The sequence below is a fragment of the Nycticebus coucang genome, chromosome 1 (genome assembly GCF_027406575.1).
Source record: "Nycticebus coucang isolate mNycCou1 chromosome 1, mNycCou1.pri, whole genome shotgun sequence".
NCBI classification, from domain to species: Eukaryota; Metazoa; Chordata; class Mammalia; order Primates; family Lorisidae; genus Nycticebus; species Nycticebus coucang.
The window spans coordinates 1,313,593-1,331,350 of record NC_069780.1 but is presented as its reverse complement, the minus strand read 5'-3'; positions in this window follow the sequence as shown (position 1 = coordinate 1,331,350).

Sequence of the window (17,758 nt, the reverse complement as noted above, 5' to 3'; positions counted from 1 at the left end):
CCATTCCAGGAAAAACAGTTCCGAAGTTGCTTTAAATGGTGGACTGGGGCTGTTTTTGCTGCATAGCCTCCTGAGGGAAGCACGTCAGTGAGGTGTGTAGCACTTTTTCTAGGAAGAGTTTGTGAATTTAATTGTCAGACCTCATGTAACTTTAAAACTCAGCTCAAATGCTGTCTTTTACAGAGCCATCCCTCCACTCAACACAGGTCAACTTCCTGCAGTAATGGCCTGGGAGGCCAGAGAGGCAAAGAAGTGAGGACAGAGACTGAACCATTTGCTGCGTTTGTCCCTGCAGGAGTGTTTGTGAACCACAGCACGAAGTCCAGTGGAGCATAACAATCCCGAGGGAGGTGGTGGGTGACATCCATGCCCAGGAAAGGCTGTGAGTGGGGTCTGCTGCAGGGGTGATCGTTGTTAACTGACAGAGAGGAGGGCCAAGCTCTGTGGGCTCCTTTTTGAATCATATTTCTTCTAGTAATTGCAATGACCAGGAGAAGCATCTGACCTAAAGGAGATGAAATCAGAGTAGGTATCAAGACCTCTTCCAGTTAGGGTGAAGGCCAGCACAGAATTCCAGCCCAGGACAGGCCGGTGGGAGAAGTTGCTCCTCAGGGGGTAGCATACTTTTGAGGCTAATGGAAAAGGCTAGAGCACCGTGGATAGTGTGAGTTTCCTAAGGGATGGTTTTAAAATGAGAAAACTAGTTTAAAAATCTCTTCCCTCTACCACTCTCTGTCAAACACTGGAAAAAATAACACCATTGCAGATGAAAATCTTCCCTCTGACATTGATCCAGGGTGGGGAATGCAGAAACACCTGCTGTCCCCATGTGCAGCCTGTGCACGTCTCTCTCCCAGGCCCCACAAGGCAGGGCCCACCGCGAACGCAGGGGCTCAGTTACCAGCACAGTGTCTGGAGGTTGGCTGAAAATATATTTTGAATTAATTTTAAGTAATCTTAAATTTAAAGTCTTAAAATTTTAAATAGTCTTAAAGTTAAACTTAAAAATTAATTATTTGAATTGAATCAAAAAATGAAACTTTGAGGCATTCAGTCTCTTATAACTTAAGACAACACCAGGAAATGAACAGAATTTACTCTCTCTAAACTTGTAACCATCCTTGAGCTCAACTGTGGGGAGGCTGCCAGCCCCACCTGCTCGCTAGGAAGCTGGTGTCTCTGCCAGAAAGCAGCAGGGGGGCAGCAGGGAGGAGCAAGGGAGGGCAGCAGAGGGCAGCAGGAGGGAAGTCGGGGGCAGCAGGGTGGCAGGGGAGGGCAGCAGAGGGCGGCAGGAGGGAAGTCGGGGGCAGCAGGGGGCAGGGGAGGGCAGCAGAGGGCGGCAGGAGGGAAGTCGGGGGCAGCAGGGGGGCAGGGGAGGGCAGCAGAGGGCGGCAGGAGGGAAGTCGGGGGCAGCAGGGGGGCAGGGGAGGGCAGCAGAGGGCGGCAGGAGGGAAGTCGGGGGCAGCAGGGGGGCAGGGGAGGGCAGCAGAGGGCGGCAGGAGGGAAGTCGGGGGCAGCAGGGGGGCAGGGGAGGGCAGCAGAGGGCGGCAGGAGGGAAGTCGGGGGCAGCAGGGGGGCAGGGGAGGGCAGCAGAGGGCGGCAGGAGGGAAGTCGGGGGCAGCAGGGGGGCAGGGGAGGGCAGCAGAGGGCGGCAGGAGGGAAGTCGGGGGCAGCAGGGGGGCAGGGGAGGGCAGCAGAGGGCGGCAGGAGGGAAGTCGGGGGCAGCAGGGGGGCAGGGGAGGGCAGCAGAGGGCGGCAGGAGGGAAGTCGGGGGCAGCAGGGGGGCAGGGGAGGGCAGCAGGAGGGCATTAGAGGGCAGCAGGGGGGAAATGGGAGCAGCAGGGTGGCAGGGGAGGGCAGCAGACGGCCACAGGAGAGAAGTGGAGGGAGGCAGCAAGGGGAAGCGGGGGTGAGGGAGGGCGTCAAACAGCAGCAAGAAGGAAATATGGGAGTAGCAGGGGGCAGCCGCCAGGGGAGGGCAGCAGGGGGCAGCAGAGGGACAAAGGAGGGCAGCAGGGGGCAGCAGGGGAGGGCAGAGAGGGTAGCAGGAAGCAGCAAGGGGCATGGGAAGGCAACAGGGAGCAGCAGGGGTCAGGAGAGGGCAGCAGGGGACAGCAATTCTAAGGGCAATTCTGGTTCTACCAGGAGGCTCCAGTGTGTCAGCAGAGTTGTTCTGTTGGTTTATGTAGATTGTGCCCTGTAAAAAAACAAATAATTAAAATAAATAAAAAATACAGTTTTTGTCTTCAAGGAGCTGAAATTTACATAATAAATAAGTAGGGTTTTTAAAATTGTCATAGCATCTATTTTGTTCAAATTCTTCTCAGATAGTGAGTAGAGCCTCAATATGCAAAAATTATTAATTTATTCATGGCTTCTTTTTATACAATAAGCTGGAGGATTTAAAATGATACCTAAGCCATGAGAGCATAGAAATTAAGTAAGCAATTATCTATGATGTGGAAAAGATGTTTACTTTTCATTTCACACATTGTAGTAATAGTTTTGGTTTTTCCATGTTTTTTTAACTATGACTAAATAAAATAGAATGTGAATATTGAGCAAAAGAATTAAGAGCTTTAGATGTCATCTTGCTTGCATTAATTGAGATTGGCCCAATGTGGTAACAAGAAAGGGAAGAGAAGGGCAGAAATACTGCCCTGAGCTGCAGGTGGAGGTCTGCCCTGTTAGTACAGGTGCAAGAGAAATCCAACCATCTGTAAAAGCAGTACAATTATAATAACAGCATCAGGAAAAAAAACAACAAAACACCCTTTCCCGTATTATTGGAATCATGTGAGACTTAACCTGAAAACTAATCATGAAACAGACAGAAGGATGAAAACTGAGACTCCAGCCACGGGAAGATCTGACATTTACGCAGCAGGACACAAACTCACACAGCTGATGACCCTTCCTAAGTCAGTTAATAAAACAGAAGCTATAAAAATAGGAGCTTTGTTGTATATTTTAATTAGACCTGCTGATTCTAAGATCAGACAGAAAAGTGAACAAGAAGAGCCACACTTCAGCTCCTTCGAAGCAGCCCGTTCCCTCTCCCTGGATTGCTGTGGTACCTTTTCCCCTTTCCCTTCAGGCCAAGAGTGGAGATGGCTTTCTACCAAGGTCAATCCCTGGATGATTCAGTGCTTCTCATCAGTTTCCTTATTCTTGTCTTTATCTCAGTAAATAGTTCCTTCTTTAAATTATCTTCATGGTATACATATACCCCATTTATATTACTCTATTCCTGGGTTGGTGGGCATTTAGGCTATTTCCACATTTTGGCACTTATAAATTGAGCTGCAATAAACAATCTTGGACGGAGGACTCTACCTAACAAATACAAACATCGTAACCTAATTCTTTGCATCCTCAAATTAACTAGAAACAATTAAAAAAATTATTTTCAGTGAAACATTGTTGAGTGAAATTATATTCCTGCTTGGAGTCAGATATTGCTGCTCAAACCTGTAACCCCAGAACTTTGGGAGGCCATGGGAGGAGGATTGTTTGAGCCCAGGAGTTTGAGACCAACCTGGGGAACATACCTAGATCCCATCCCTAAAAACAGAACAGCAACAAAAAACAGGCCAGGCATGGTGGCTCATGCCTGTAATCCCAGCACTCTGGCAGGCTGAGCTGGATGAATGCCTTGACTTCACAAGTTCAAGACAAGCATGAGAAAAAAGTGAGACCCTGTCTCTGTTGTTCATAATCTTTACGACCGGGGTCTGGAGGGTTTGGAGAAAGAGACTGATACCCATAGGTATCATTGGCACAAATTATATAGATACTATATTCTTATTTTATGGCTATTCCCACTAGAAGGAATGCACTCCCAATAACTCTCTCAATGAGAAGGTAGACTCACCACTATCTTTAAGAGATGCTCCCGAGGGGGCTGTAGCAAAGGCTACTTCTTGCCACTGTGACAGGCAATACTTATGCATATGTGAAATTTTTCTGGGAGTATTTCATCTTTCCATTGGGAAAACCCCATGAATCTCTAGGCAGGGTTTAGTGACATTGGTTTAAAAGCATTGGTAGGTCCCATGGTAGCCTAACTCACCTGCTAAAATTATTTAATTGTTTTTCTGAAACTGCTCAGTCCTGTCTCATATATTATTTACAACTTTCATAGAGGCTTTTGTTTCTTTTTCCATGAGTTGTAAGTTCAAAGCCTTAAGCTACTCTTTCTTCTTGATTTATGAGTTTTCCAACCAAAAAGTGCTCATTTCCTTTCAAAACTTCCATTACTATCATATTGAAGAAGTACTAAAATTTATCTCACAATAATAAATACTTCATAACACATCACAATCAATTATAATTTGAAGAATCATAACTGTTGCAAGAAACACATTGCCAGTGTTTCATTTACTTCTGCCAAGAAAAGTATGCATATATGTTGGGGTTCCCATGGATCCCAACCTGGGACAGTGGTTGACAAGGGAGACAGTGCTGGAAAAATCTAGGAACTTCACATCAAACTTACAGCAAAAAGCCTGGAATCCTAAAGAGGCAGGCACTGTCTCACATGCCATGTGGCCACCTGAATCAATGCAGCCACAGTCCTGCTTCTCAGGGGTCTTTTATTGAGTACAGCAAAAGAATAAACATGCAAGAATGCACAGCAGCTAAGGTTAAAAAATGACAAAGGGGAGATTATGGGTCCCAGGAATGTTGGGTAAATGGTAATGGTTAGATAAACAGGGAAATAGGGTAATGGAACATCTGAAGTGGCCAGATAAAGCATGCAAGGAAGAGACGGGGGAGTAAAGCAAGTTTCTTATCTTCAAGCAGACATCTTAGCTTCCCTAATCTAAACTGATAATTGAAGGTTTCAGCCCACTGGAACTGCTGATTCTTTCATGCAAGAATAGTCATGAAGACATTCTCCTGACTGGGCAGCCTCCAGACTCCTTTCTTCTTGATAAGGAGTACAGGGATGGCCCGCCTTCAAGCTTTACCCTAAGTTAGAGGTCCCTTGGGGACTCAGCCTATCTAGCTACCACACATACATGAACCAAATATGATACCAGCCAGACTTAGAAAGGGCCTGAGCCATTTGAAACCTGTGACTTACAGATGCAGAACAAGATGTCAGACTAGAGACATCTCTTTAGCAGCCCCTCCTGGTGAGAATAGGAAGAGAGGACTCTAGCTACCTCTGGCTGGGATGTCCTGCCAAGAAACATTACTCCAGGGCCACAGAGAAGCAGTGGGGGACTTCAGGAGCCAATGAGGAGGTCAGGAGCAGTGCAAGACTAGCACAGAAAGAAAGTGCCGGGGGGCAGGCAGAGGCCATCCAGCCCTCGGATTGAGGGCTAGGGTCAGGGATGGCCTGTCCTGTAGTTTTTTTGTTTGTTTGTTTTAAAATTTGGGTGCTCACTTAAATTGTCTTGTAAGGGCTTAAGTGAGGAAGTGAACTTGAATGCTGCCTGACATCCAGGAATGAGCCACCAGAACGGGTGGAGCTCTCATCAGTTCTGCTACTAGCGGGGTGACGCCACTGTGGGAGGACTTCCTGGGAGGAATACTTGCAGGGTCCAAGTGTGCGGCCAGCTCTGGCATACCTGCTGAGATTGGGCAACTGCCTTGGGGGAAATTGAATGGCCCCAGCACTCCCAGTAAAGCCAATTTGTTGTCAGGGGTCACTGTTGGGGGGTTCATGGAATACCTCCTAAGAAATCTGGCAAAAGCTTCTGGATCCCAACATTGAAGGAATTGAAGGCTAGCGAAGTGACCAAGCTTTGACTGAGGGCAAATAAATCAGGAAGATGAGACTAGGTCTCTTTGGCAACTAGACAGTGGTTTCCAGCCCCCATCTTATACAGCAAAACCAGTGAGTGTTCCCCATCTTCAAACAACATAGTGCCAACTGGTTTCCAGGCAATATATTACATTATAGACCTTTTTTTCTCTTTTGTCCTGTCTTCTTGCAGCACCAACAGATGTCTAGGAAATGTATTGCTATATATCTATATGAATTGAAAAAATTATACATATATATAAATTTTTGTTTTGTTTTGTTGTATTTTTATTTTTTTAGTTTTACTTTTCTCAATACCAAGGGCTCCATTTCTGCTATGTTTTTTCTGCTCCTTTTATTATTTTTCTTTCTTTTCTTTTCTATTTCTCTCCTTTTTTATCTCCTCTGGCAAAGATTTTTTTTACTTTTCTCAAATTTCCATATAAATTTCTCAAAAAAACCAAATAAGGTATCCCCTTTTTATATCTTATACAATTTTCTTTTTAATTTTAAATTTCTTTTTATTATTATATTTTGTTTTTTCTGATCTATTTTATTCTATTTCACTCTATATTATATTTATGGGACAGAACCTCACTCTGAGGCTTGGGCTTGGATGCCATGACATTGGCTTGGCTCAAGGAGGCCTTGAGTTGCTGTTCTAGGTATCATTTCAGCTTTGGCTTTGGAAAGATTGTACTGGTAGATCCCCACTGTGACATATTGCTATTTTTTTCTATATTTGGTGAAGGTGAGGTCTTGCTTTTGCTCAGACAGGTAAGGAGCTCCTGACTTCAAAGACCTAACCAGCCCAATCCACCATAGTCCTGAAATTTTGGGTATGGGTCAAAGCACCTTGTAAAAGACCACTATTACTCCTGTATCTGTCTTTCTCTCTTCTTCTCTCTCTTTTTTATTTTTTTAACTCTTTTTTTCTCTATTTTTTTTCTTTATTTTCTCCCAATTCACTCTGTACCCATCTCTCCCTTTCGGCCTTATCCAAAAAGGACACTTTAAACCTAAGCACAGAGAAAAGCTAATTTAAGGTGAAGTAGAAAGTGAAAGAAAAAACTAGGGGAAGGAAGTGAACAAGAAGAAAACATTCATGAGGAGGCACCAACAGAAAACTCTGGCAACATGAAAAACCAGAACAGATTAGCCACCCCCATGCCCCCAAGGGATCATAAGGTAGTTACCACAGAGAATTCCACCTATAAAGACATTATAGAATAGACAGAAAGAAAATTTAAAATAAAGATGGCAAAAACTGCAGGCAGAATGGGAACCGAAGACCCCATTATTGGCAAGGAAAAACACCCCCAGAAAAAGGAAAATAAACAGAGGAATAAACTAAGCAAAGTGGAATAAAAGCAATTTAGCTAGTTTACTTTTAAACCAGCAGCTAAATTACTTATCTGAGCAGTTCTTGCTTGTACCAGACCTCTAGTAAGGGATACAGCCCACAAACACCCCTGTTGGGTCTGTAAATAATCTGAAGAAAAGAACGGCCATAGAGGAGGCTACATGCTAGTCCTGACAAGAAACATCAACCAGGCCAGCCCCTGCCCAGTCCACAGTCAAAGCAAATATCCATTGTACGGATTTGTATCATGGCCAGTGTAGATATCAAGGGAATAGCTCAAGCTCTGAAATACGGGCAGGAGGGCTTGTACCTTAATCAACAGAGGAAGATGCCTCCGGGATGATCAGAGGAAAATTCTTCTGTTCCACTGATTCTTCAGAGGAGCCTGATGCCATCGTGTCTGCTTCACAGTGAACCAGTGGGGATTAATCTCCCCCAAGGAATCTTTGTTTGTGACCACAGACAGGAGGCTGCCCCTACACAAAGCTCATATTTTGATTTCTCAAGGCTGCTCAGACCCTTAAAGTTAATAATTATAGATAGAATAAGAACTAACATGGTTATTCAGAGAAACTGCTGATATTTTTGTTCCCTTCCTCAGTTTACCCTCTGGACTAAATGAGATAATACCCTTCAATGAAAGCTGAGTGAAAGAAACGCTCAGGGCTATGTGGTGGAACTCCACAAACTAGCAGTGGTCCCCTGTGTTCCCAGCTTTGAAAACTCTGTTCTGTGTGTCCTGTCGTTTTATCTCTCAATACTTTTTTTTTTTTTTTTTTGAGACAGAGTATCACTACATCACCCTTGTTAGAGTGCTGTGGTGTCACATCAACCTCAAACTCCTGGGCTTAAGTGATTCTCTTACATCAGCTTCCCAAGTAGCTGGGACTACAGGTGCCTGCCACAATGCCCAGCTATTTTTTGTTGGACTTGTCATTGTTGTTTAGCTGGCCTGGGCTGGATTTAAACCTGCCAGCCTTGGTGTATGTGGCTGGCACCGTAACCACTGTGCCACGGGCACCAAGCCACTTACAACACTTTTAATTTTATTTTTCTTAAGTTGATCACCATTAAACACTTTTAATTTTATTTTTCTTCAGTTCCACAGGTCTTAAAGGACTCTGCCTCTGGGAGGGGGAGGGGAGGGACCTGGAAAAAGATAATGAAGGGAATCAAAGGCAAAGTGGAAAACAACCAAAAGGAAATCCAAAAACCAAGCCAAATAATGAATGAAATACATCAAGAAATTAGAAGGGATATACCAGAGCTTAAGAAATTGAAGCTCCAGGAGGCGGAGCAAGATGGCAGCCGAGTAACAGCTTCCTTGCATCTGGGCACCGTGAGTCTGGGGATATAGGACTCCAGGCATCTCTGGCTGGTGGGATATGCCTATCATCACCCCTGAGAGGATACAGGGAGTCAGCGAGAGACTTCTGGACCCCAAGAGGAGGACTAAAACAGTGGAAAACTGGCAAGGGATCAAGTGTGTTCAATCCATCTAAACCCGCCTGCAACTGTAAGTTCGGTAGCAGCGAGACTGCAAACCAAGAAAGGCCTTACCTGTAAACTGTTTTGGTGTCTTTGGACTTGGCACTCAGCTGAACTGCCATGGGGAGAGCCTGAGCGGGAGTGCGGAGAACTTTGGCCTTTGTCTAGGGCCCCAGTCTGAGCCGCTGAGCCAGATGGAGCTAATAGTATTTGGCTCTGGGTCACAGGCAGACATTGTGAGTGATCTGCCCCGGCAAGCTCTGCCCTCAGGGTCGCAGAGCTGGAACTGGGTGGGAGCTGGTAACCCAGCGACCAAGTAGCCTAAGGGTCTGAGCCACCTTGCAGCCCTAACCCTCGGGGGCAGAGGGAGACCAGTTTTGATACACAGGGTAAGTGGATAGCTACTTCAGCAGTGATTCTAGCGACAAGCACTTCCCTGAGAAAACTTCTGCTCAGTAAATGAACAAGTTCAAAGTGCCTTTTAAGTGGGCTGAAGAGAGATTTAGGGTGTCTACCTGCTGGGGTTTGAGAAACTAGCAGCCACCAGTTGTATCAGAACTGTGATTAACATCTCATACCCCAGAAGACCACGTGTTGCCCAGACAATATTCAAAAACATATACATACTGCTTTGTTTTTGGTTGTGTTTTTTTTTTTGTTTTTTTGGTTTGGTTGTTTTTTTTTTTGTTTATTTTGATGTTGTGGATTGTGGTTTTGTCTTTTAAGTTCAACCTTTTCCATACAGATCCTTTTTCTTTCTCAATTTTTCTAGTTTAATTATAATTTCCCATTGCTGCCTATTTCAATAATTAGAATTTCATTTTTGTTAGTGTTTCTACCGCTATTATTTGGTTTGTCCAGCCAATTTTATCCCATAAAGTTTTCTGTTTGCTTGTTTTGGTTTGATTTATAGCATTTTTGTCTTTCCTCTCTACTTGGTGGAAGTGGGGTACTGTGTCTGCTCAGGTTAGCAAAGAGCTGCTGACCTCAAGGGAACCACCAAACTGGGGACCCCCAGAAGGTGGTTTTTTTTTAAGGTTGTATTAAAGTACCCTACTGTACACCTATATTGCTCTGTCTCCCTCTTTCTGTGCCTCTCTTCTTTTTGTCAATATTCTTTTTACACACCCCCTCTCCTTTCTCTATTTTTCTTTTGTTTTCCTTATCACTCGGTCCTCTTTTCTTTCATCCCTTTTTTGCTCTTCAACCTTCTCACACTTCTGGTCCTGTAACCCTTAGTCCACAGGCACAAGAACTTAAAGAGCAAGAGGAAGTGAAAGGAAAATTAGGGCAAGGAAACAGATAAAAAAAATCACCCATGAGGAAGAATCAGCAGAAAACTCCAGGCAACATGAAGAACCAGTCCAGAACAACCCTGCCAAGGGACCATGAGGTAGCTACTGCAGAGGATTCCACCTATACAGAAATGTTAGGAATGACAGAAAGGGAATTTAGAATACACATGTTGAAAACAATGAAAGAAATGATGGAAACAATGAAGGAAACTGCTAATAAAGTGGAAAATAACAAAAAGGAAATCAAAAACAGAATCAAATAAGAGATGAACGATATGAAGAATATAAAAAGGATATAGCAGAGCTGAAGGAAATGAAACAGTCAATCAGGGAACTTAAGGATGCAATGGAAAGTATCAGCAATAGGTTAGACCATGCAGAAGAAAGAATTTCAGAGGTAGAGGACAAAGTTTTTGAGATAACTCAGATAGTAAAAGAGGCAGAAAAGAAGAGAGAGAAAGCAGAACGTTCACTGTCAGAATTATGGGACTTTATGAAGCGTTCCAACATACGAGTTATAGGAATTCCAGAAGGGGAAGAAGAATGCCCCAGAGGAATGGAAGCCATACTAGAGAATATTATAAAAGAAAATTTCCCAAATATCACCAAAGATTCTGACACACTGCTTTCAGAGGGATATCGGACCCCAGGTCGCCTCAACTCTAACCGAGCTTCTCCAAGACACATTGTGATGAACCTGTCCAAAGTCAAGACAAAAGAAAAGATTCTGCAAGCTGCCAGGAGTAAGCGCCAGTTGACCTACAGGGGCAAATCCATCAGATTGACCGCAGACTTCTCTAATGAAACTTTTCAAGCAAGAAGACAATGGTCATCTACCTTTAATCTACTTAAACAGAACAATTTCCAGCCCAGAATTCTGTACCCTGCTAAGCTAAGCTTCAAAATTGATGGAGAAATCAAATCATTTATGGATATACAAACATTGAGGAAATTCGCCACAACAAGACCAGCTCTACAGGAAATACTTCAACCTGTTCTGCACACTGACCACCACAATGGATCAGCAGCAAAGTAAGAACTCAGAAATTAAAGGACAGAACCAAACCTCCACACCGACGCAAAAGATAAAACTAAGCAATGGACTCTCAACAAATAAGACGAATAGAATACTACCACACTTATCACTTATCTCAATAAATGTTAATGGCTTGAATTCCCCACTGAAGAGACATAGATTGGTTGACTGGATTAAAAAACACAAGCCATCCATTTGCTGTCTGCAAGAAACACACCTGGCTTCAAAAGACAAATTAAAGCTCCGAGTCAAGGGTTGGAAGACAATTTTCAGGCAAATGGAATTCAGAAGAAAAGAGGAGTTGCAATCTTATTTTCAGATACATGTGGATTGAAAGCAACTAAAGACAAAAAAGACAAAGATGGTCACTTTATATTGGTCAAGGGAAAAATACAACAAGAAGACATTTCAATTCTAAATATCTATGCACCCAATTTAAATGCTCCCAGATTCTTGAAACAGACCTTACTCAGTCTGAGCAATATGATATCTGATAATACCATAATAACAGGGGACCTTAACACTCCTCTTACAGAGCTGGACAGATCCTCTAAACAGAAATTAAACAAGGATATAAGAGACTTAAATGAGACCCTAGAACAACTGTGCTTGATAGACGCATATAGAACACTCCATCCCAAAGATAAAGAATATACATTCTTCTCATCACCCCATGGAACATTCTCCAAAATTGATCATATCCTGGGACACAAAACAAATATCAACAGAATCAAAAGAATTGAAATTTTACCTTGTATCTTCGCAGACCATAAGGCACTAAAGGTGGAACTCAACTCTAACAAAAATGCTCGGCCCCACCCAAAGGCATGGAAACTAAACAAAATTCTGTTGAATAACAGATGGGTGAAGGAAGAAATAAAACAGTAATTCATTAACTTCCTTGAGCATAACAACAATGAAGACACAAGCTACCAAAACCTGTGGGATACTGCAAAAGCAGTTTTGAGAGGAAAATTCATTGCTTTAGATGCCTACATTCGAAAAACAGAAAGAGAGCACATCAACAATCTCACAAGAGATTTTATGGAACTGGAAAAAGAAGAACAATCTAAGCCTAAACTCAGTAGAAGAAAAGAAATATCCAAAATCAAATCAGAAATCAATGAAATTGAAAACAAAAGAATCATTCAGAAAATTAATGAAACAAGGAGTTGGTTTTTTGAATAAATAAATAAAATAGATAAACCATTGGCCAGACTAACGAGGAATAGAAAAGTAAAATCTCTAGTAACCTCAATCAGAAATGATAAAGGGGAAATAACAACTGATCCCACAGAGATACAAGAGATCATCTCTCAATACTACCAGAAACTCTATGCCCAGAAATTTGACAATGTGAAAGAAATGGATCAATATTTGGAATCACACCCTCTCCCTAGACTCAGCCAGGAAGAAATAGAGCTCCTGAACAGACCATTTTCAAGCACTGAGATCAAAGAAACAATAAAAAATCTTCCAACCAAAAAATGCCCTGGTCCAGACGGCTTCACTCCAGAATTCTATCAAACCTTCAAGGAAGAGCTTATTCCTGTATTGCAGAAATTATTCCAAAAATTTGAGGAAGAAGGAATCTTCGCCAACACATTCTATGAAGCAAAAATCACCCTGATACCAAAACCAGGAAAAGACCCAAACAAAAAGGAGAATTTCAGACCAATCTCACTCATGAACATAGACGCAAAAATTCTCAACAAAATCCTAGCCAATAGATTACAGCTTATCATCAAAAAAGTCATTCATCATGATCAATCCCAGGGATGCAAGGCTGGTTTAACATACGCAAGTCCATAAACGTTATCCACCATATTAACAGATGCAAAAATAAAGATCACATGATCCTCTCAATAGATGCAGAAAAAGCATTTGATAAAATCCAGCATCCTTTTCTAATTAGAACACTGAAGAGTATAGGCATAGGTGGCACATTTCTAAAACTGATTGAAGCTATCTATGACAAACCCACAGCCAATATTTTACTGAATGGAGTAAAACTGAAAGCTTTTCCTCTTAGAACTGGAACCAGACAAGGTTGTCCTCTGTCACCTTTACTATTCAACATAGTGCTGGAAGTTCTAGCCAATACAATTAGGCAAGACAAGGAAATAAAGGGAATCCAAATGGGAGCAGAGGAGGTCAAACTCTCCCTCTTTGCTGACGACATGATCTTATACTTAGAGAACCCCAAAGACTCAACCACAAGACTCCTAGAAGTCATCAAAAAATACAGTAATGTTTCAGGATATAAAATCAATGTCCACAAGTCAGTAGCCTTTGTGTACACCAATAACAGTCAAGATACCTAACGAAGGAGGTGAAGGACCTCTATAAAGAAAACTATGAAATCCTCAGAAAGGAAATAGCAGAGGATATTAACAAATGGAAGAACATACCATGCTCATGGATGGGAAGAATCAACATTGTTAAAATGTCTATACTTCCCAAAGCAATCTACCTATTCAATGCCATTCCTATCAAAATACCAACATTGTACTTTCTTTTTTTTTTTTTTTTGTAGACACAGAGTCTCATTGTACCGCCCTCGGTAGAGTGCCGTGGCGTCACACGGCTCACAGCAACCTTTAACTCTTGGGCTTACGTGATTCTCTTGTCTCAGCCTCCCGAGTAGCTGGGACTACAGGCACCCGCCACAGCGCCCGGCTATTTTTTTGTTGCAGTTTGGCCAGGGCTGGGTTTGAACCCGCCACCCTCGGCATATGGGGCCGGTGCCCTACTCACTGAGCCACAGGCGCCACTCAACATTGTACTTTCAAGATTTGGAAAAAATGATTCTGCGTTTTGTATGGAACCGGAAAAAACCCCGTATAGCTAAGACAGTTCTCTGTAACAAAAATAAAGCTGGGGGCATCAGCATACCAGATTTTAGTCTGTACTACAAAGCTATAGTGCTCAAGACAGCATGGTACTGGCACAAAAACAGAGACATAGACACTTGGAATCGAATTGAAAACCAAGAAATGAAACTAACATTTTACAACCACCTAATCTTTGATAAACCAAACAAGAACATACCTTGGGGGAAAGACTCCCTATTCAATAAATGGTGTTGGGAGAACTGGATATCCACATGTAAAAGACTGAAACTGGGCCCACACCTTTCCCCACTCACAAAAATTGATTCAAGATGGATAAAGGACTTAAATTGAAGGCATGAAACAATAAAAATCCTCCAAGAAAGCATAGGAAAAACACTGGAAGATATTGGCCTGGGGAAAGACTTCATGAAGAAGACTGCCATGGCAATTGCAACAACAACAAAAATGAACAAATGGGACTTCATTAAACTGAAAAGCTTCTGTACAGCTCAGGAGACAATAACCAAAGCAAAGAGACAACCTACACAATGGGAAAGGATATTTGCATATTTTCAATCAGACAAAAGCTTGATAACTAGGATCTATAGAGAACTCAAATTAATCCACATGAGAAAAGCCAACAATCCCTTATATCAATGGGCAAGAGACATGAATAGAACTTTCTCTAAAGACGACAGACGAATGGCTAACAAACACATGAAAAAATGTTCATCATCTCTATACATTAGAGAAATGCAAATCAAAACAACCCTGAGATATCATCTAACCCCAGTGAGAATGGCCCACATCACAAAATCTCAAAACTGCAGTTGCTGGCGTGGATGTGGAGAGAAGGGAACACTTTCACACTGCTGGTGGGACTGCAAACTAGTACAACCTTTCTGGAAGGAAGTATGGAGAATCCTCAAAGTACTCAAGATAGACCTCCCATTTGATCCTGCAATCCCATTACTGGGCATCTACCCAGAAGGAAAGAAATCCTTTTATCATAAGGACACTTGTACTAGACTGTTTATTGCAGCTCAATTTACAATCACCAAAATGTGGAAACAGCTTAAATGCCCACCAACCCAGGAATGGATTAACAAGCTGTGGTATATGTATACCATGGAATACTATTCAGCCATTAAAAAAAATGGAGACTTTACATCCTTCGTATTAACCTAGATGGATGTGGAAGACATTATTCTTAGTAAAGCATCACAAGAATGGAGAAGCATGAATCCTATGTACTCAATTTTGATATGAGGACAATTAATGACAATTATGGTTATGGGGGGGGAAACAGAAAGAGGGAAGGAGGGAGGTGGGTGGGGCTTTGGTGTGTGTCACAGTTTATGGGGGCAAGACATGATTGCAAGAGGGACTTTACCTAACAATTGCAATCAGTGTAACCTGGCTTATTGTACCCTCAATGAATCCCCAACAATAAAAAAAAAAAAAGAGAGAAAAAAAAAAAGAAATTGAAGCTCCAATGTATCAGAAGGAAATAAATCAGGGAACTTAGAGATGCAATAGAAGGTATCAATAACAGGTTAGACCATGAAGAAGAATGAATCTCAAAGCTAGAGGATAAGGTTTTTGAGGTAACCCAAGCATTTAAAGAGGCAGAAATAAGACAGAAACAGCAGAGTGATTACTTTGAGAATGATGGACTACACAAAGCATTCAAACATACAAATTACAGGAATCCATTAAGAGGAAGAATAACTCCCCAGAAGAATGAAGCCCTACTGGAGGATACCACAAATGAAAAATTTTTAAGCCCCACCAAAGATTCTCACATGCTCCTTTTAGAGGGATATTGAATCCTGGGTTATCTCAACAAAAACAGAACATCTCCAGGACACATTGTAATGAATCTATTCAAAGTCAAGACAAAAGAGAAAATTCTGCAAACAGCCAGGAGGAAGTGCCAATTGACTGACAGGGGAAGATTCATCAGAATGACAGCAGACTTTTCAGTTGACACTTTTCAAGACAAAAAAAAAGTTTAACTTTCTTAAAGAAAACAATTTGTTAGCCTAGAATTCTGTATTCTGCTAAACTAAACTTCAATTTCAGAGGAGAAATTAAATATTCTACTGGTATTGAAACATTAAGTAAATTCACCAGAATAAGACCACCTCTCAAGGAAATATTCTGACTTGGTCTCTACATTGATGATCACAAAACACCACCAGCAAAGTGGTCAGAAACTAAAGGACAAAATACAGTTTCCACAAGAGCACATAGGATAAAACTAAGCAATGGACTTTGACAAAGTAAGTTGAATGGAATCTGCACCATACTTATCAGTTCTCCCAATAAATGTAAATTGCTTGAATTCCCCACTGAAGACGCATAGACTGGTGGATTGTATAAAAAAAAGCACAAGTCATCCATATGTTGTTTCCAGGAAATGCACCGGCCTTGAAGGACAAATCAAGACTCAGGGTTAAGGGATGGAAAACGGTAGTGTTAACTCAAGATGGATAAAAGATTTAAATCTAAGACATGAAATAATAAGAATCCCAGAAAAAAAACATGGTGAAAACTCTGAAGAATGTAGACCTGAGGAAAGATTTTTATGAAGAAAACTTCTGTGGCAATTGCAGCAACAACAAAAATAAACAAATGGGACTTAATTAAGCTGAAAATCCTCTTCATGGCTAAGGACACAACAATTAAAGCAAGTAGACAACCTTCAGAATAGGAACAGATATTTGGATGTTATGAATCTGACAAAGGGTTGATAACTAGAATCTACAGAAATATCAAAGTAATCAAGAAAAAAGAGTAAATAATCCCATCTATCACTGGGCAAGAGACATGAACAGAACCTTCTCTGAGGAAGACAGATGAATGGCAAACAAATATAAGAAAACATGCTCATTGTTTTTAATCATAAGAGAAATTCAAACCAAAACCACCCTGAGAAATCGCCTGACCACAGGGAGGATATCCCACATAATTAAGTTGCAAAGTGGCAGATACTGGCATGGATGTGGAGAGAAGGGAACACTTTTACCCTGTTGATGAGACTGCAAACTAATTCAGCATCTTTGGAAAGAAGTATGAAGAATCCTCAAATAACTTAAAATAGACCTTCCTTTTGATCCCACAATCCCATTACCAGGCATCTACCCTGAAGAAAAAATAATTATTTTATCTTAAGTATATTCATAGTAAATTGTTTATTGCAGCTTAATTTATAATCACCAAGATGTGGAAGCAACCAAATGCCCATTAATCCAGGAATGGGCTAATAAACTGTGGCATATATATACCATGGAATACTATTCACTTATAAAAAGATGGAGAGTTTACATCCTTTGTATTATCCTCGATAGTGTTAAAATACATTCTGGTAAAATATCACAAGAATGGAAAAGCAACTATCCAACGTACTCAATACTAATATGAAACCTGTAGGCGATCTAGTCACACCCTCATAAGAGAAAAATTCCATTCAATTGAAGTTGGGGGGAAAGAAAGGTGGAGGGAGGGGGAGGGAGGGAACTGGTGTGCTCCCAGCTAATGGGCACAATGTGGGGGTGTATGGCACACACCTTCTGGGTGAGGAGCACAATTAGAAAAAGGACTCCATATAATAAATGCAAAAATTGTAACCTAATTGTTTATACCCGCATATTAATCTGAAATTTAAAAAAACAGAAAAAGAAAATGCTGTATGATATATTTACAAATGTAATACATTTTGGCTAAGCATTGATTAAATCTATTGCTTACAATATAAAAAAAGAAACCCTGTAACTTTTACCATTGTGACAGCCAGCAGTTAAATATTAATCTTTGTTTTCCCCAGTCCAGGTAGCCCAATATCAGGTGATCACTCTGTGACTCTTCTCATTTCCATGGTAAATAAACACTTTCTTTTATTAATCTGTCTTAACTGTGATTCGATCTCACAACTAACTTTTGTGGGACAAGGCAAGTTTCCCCTCCCCATAAGGTGTCCAGTGT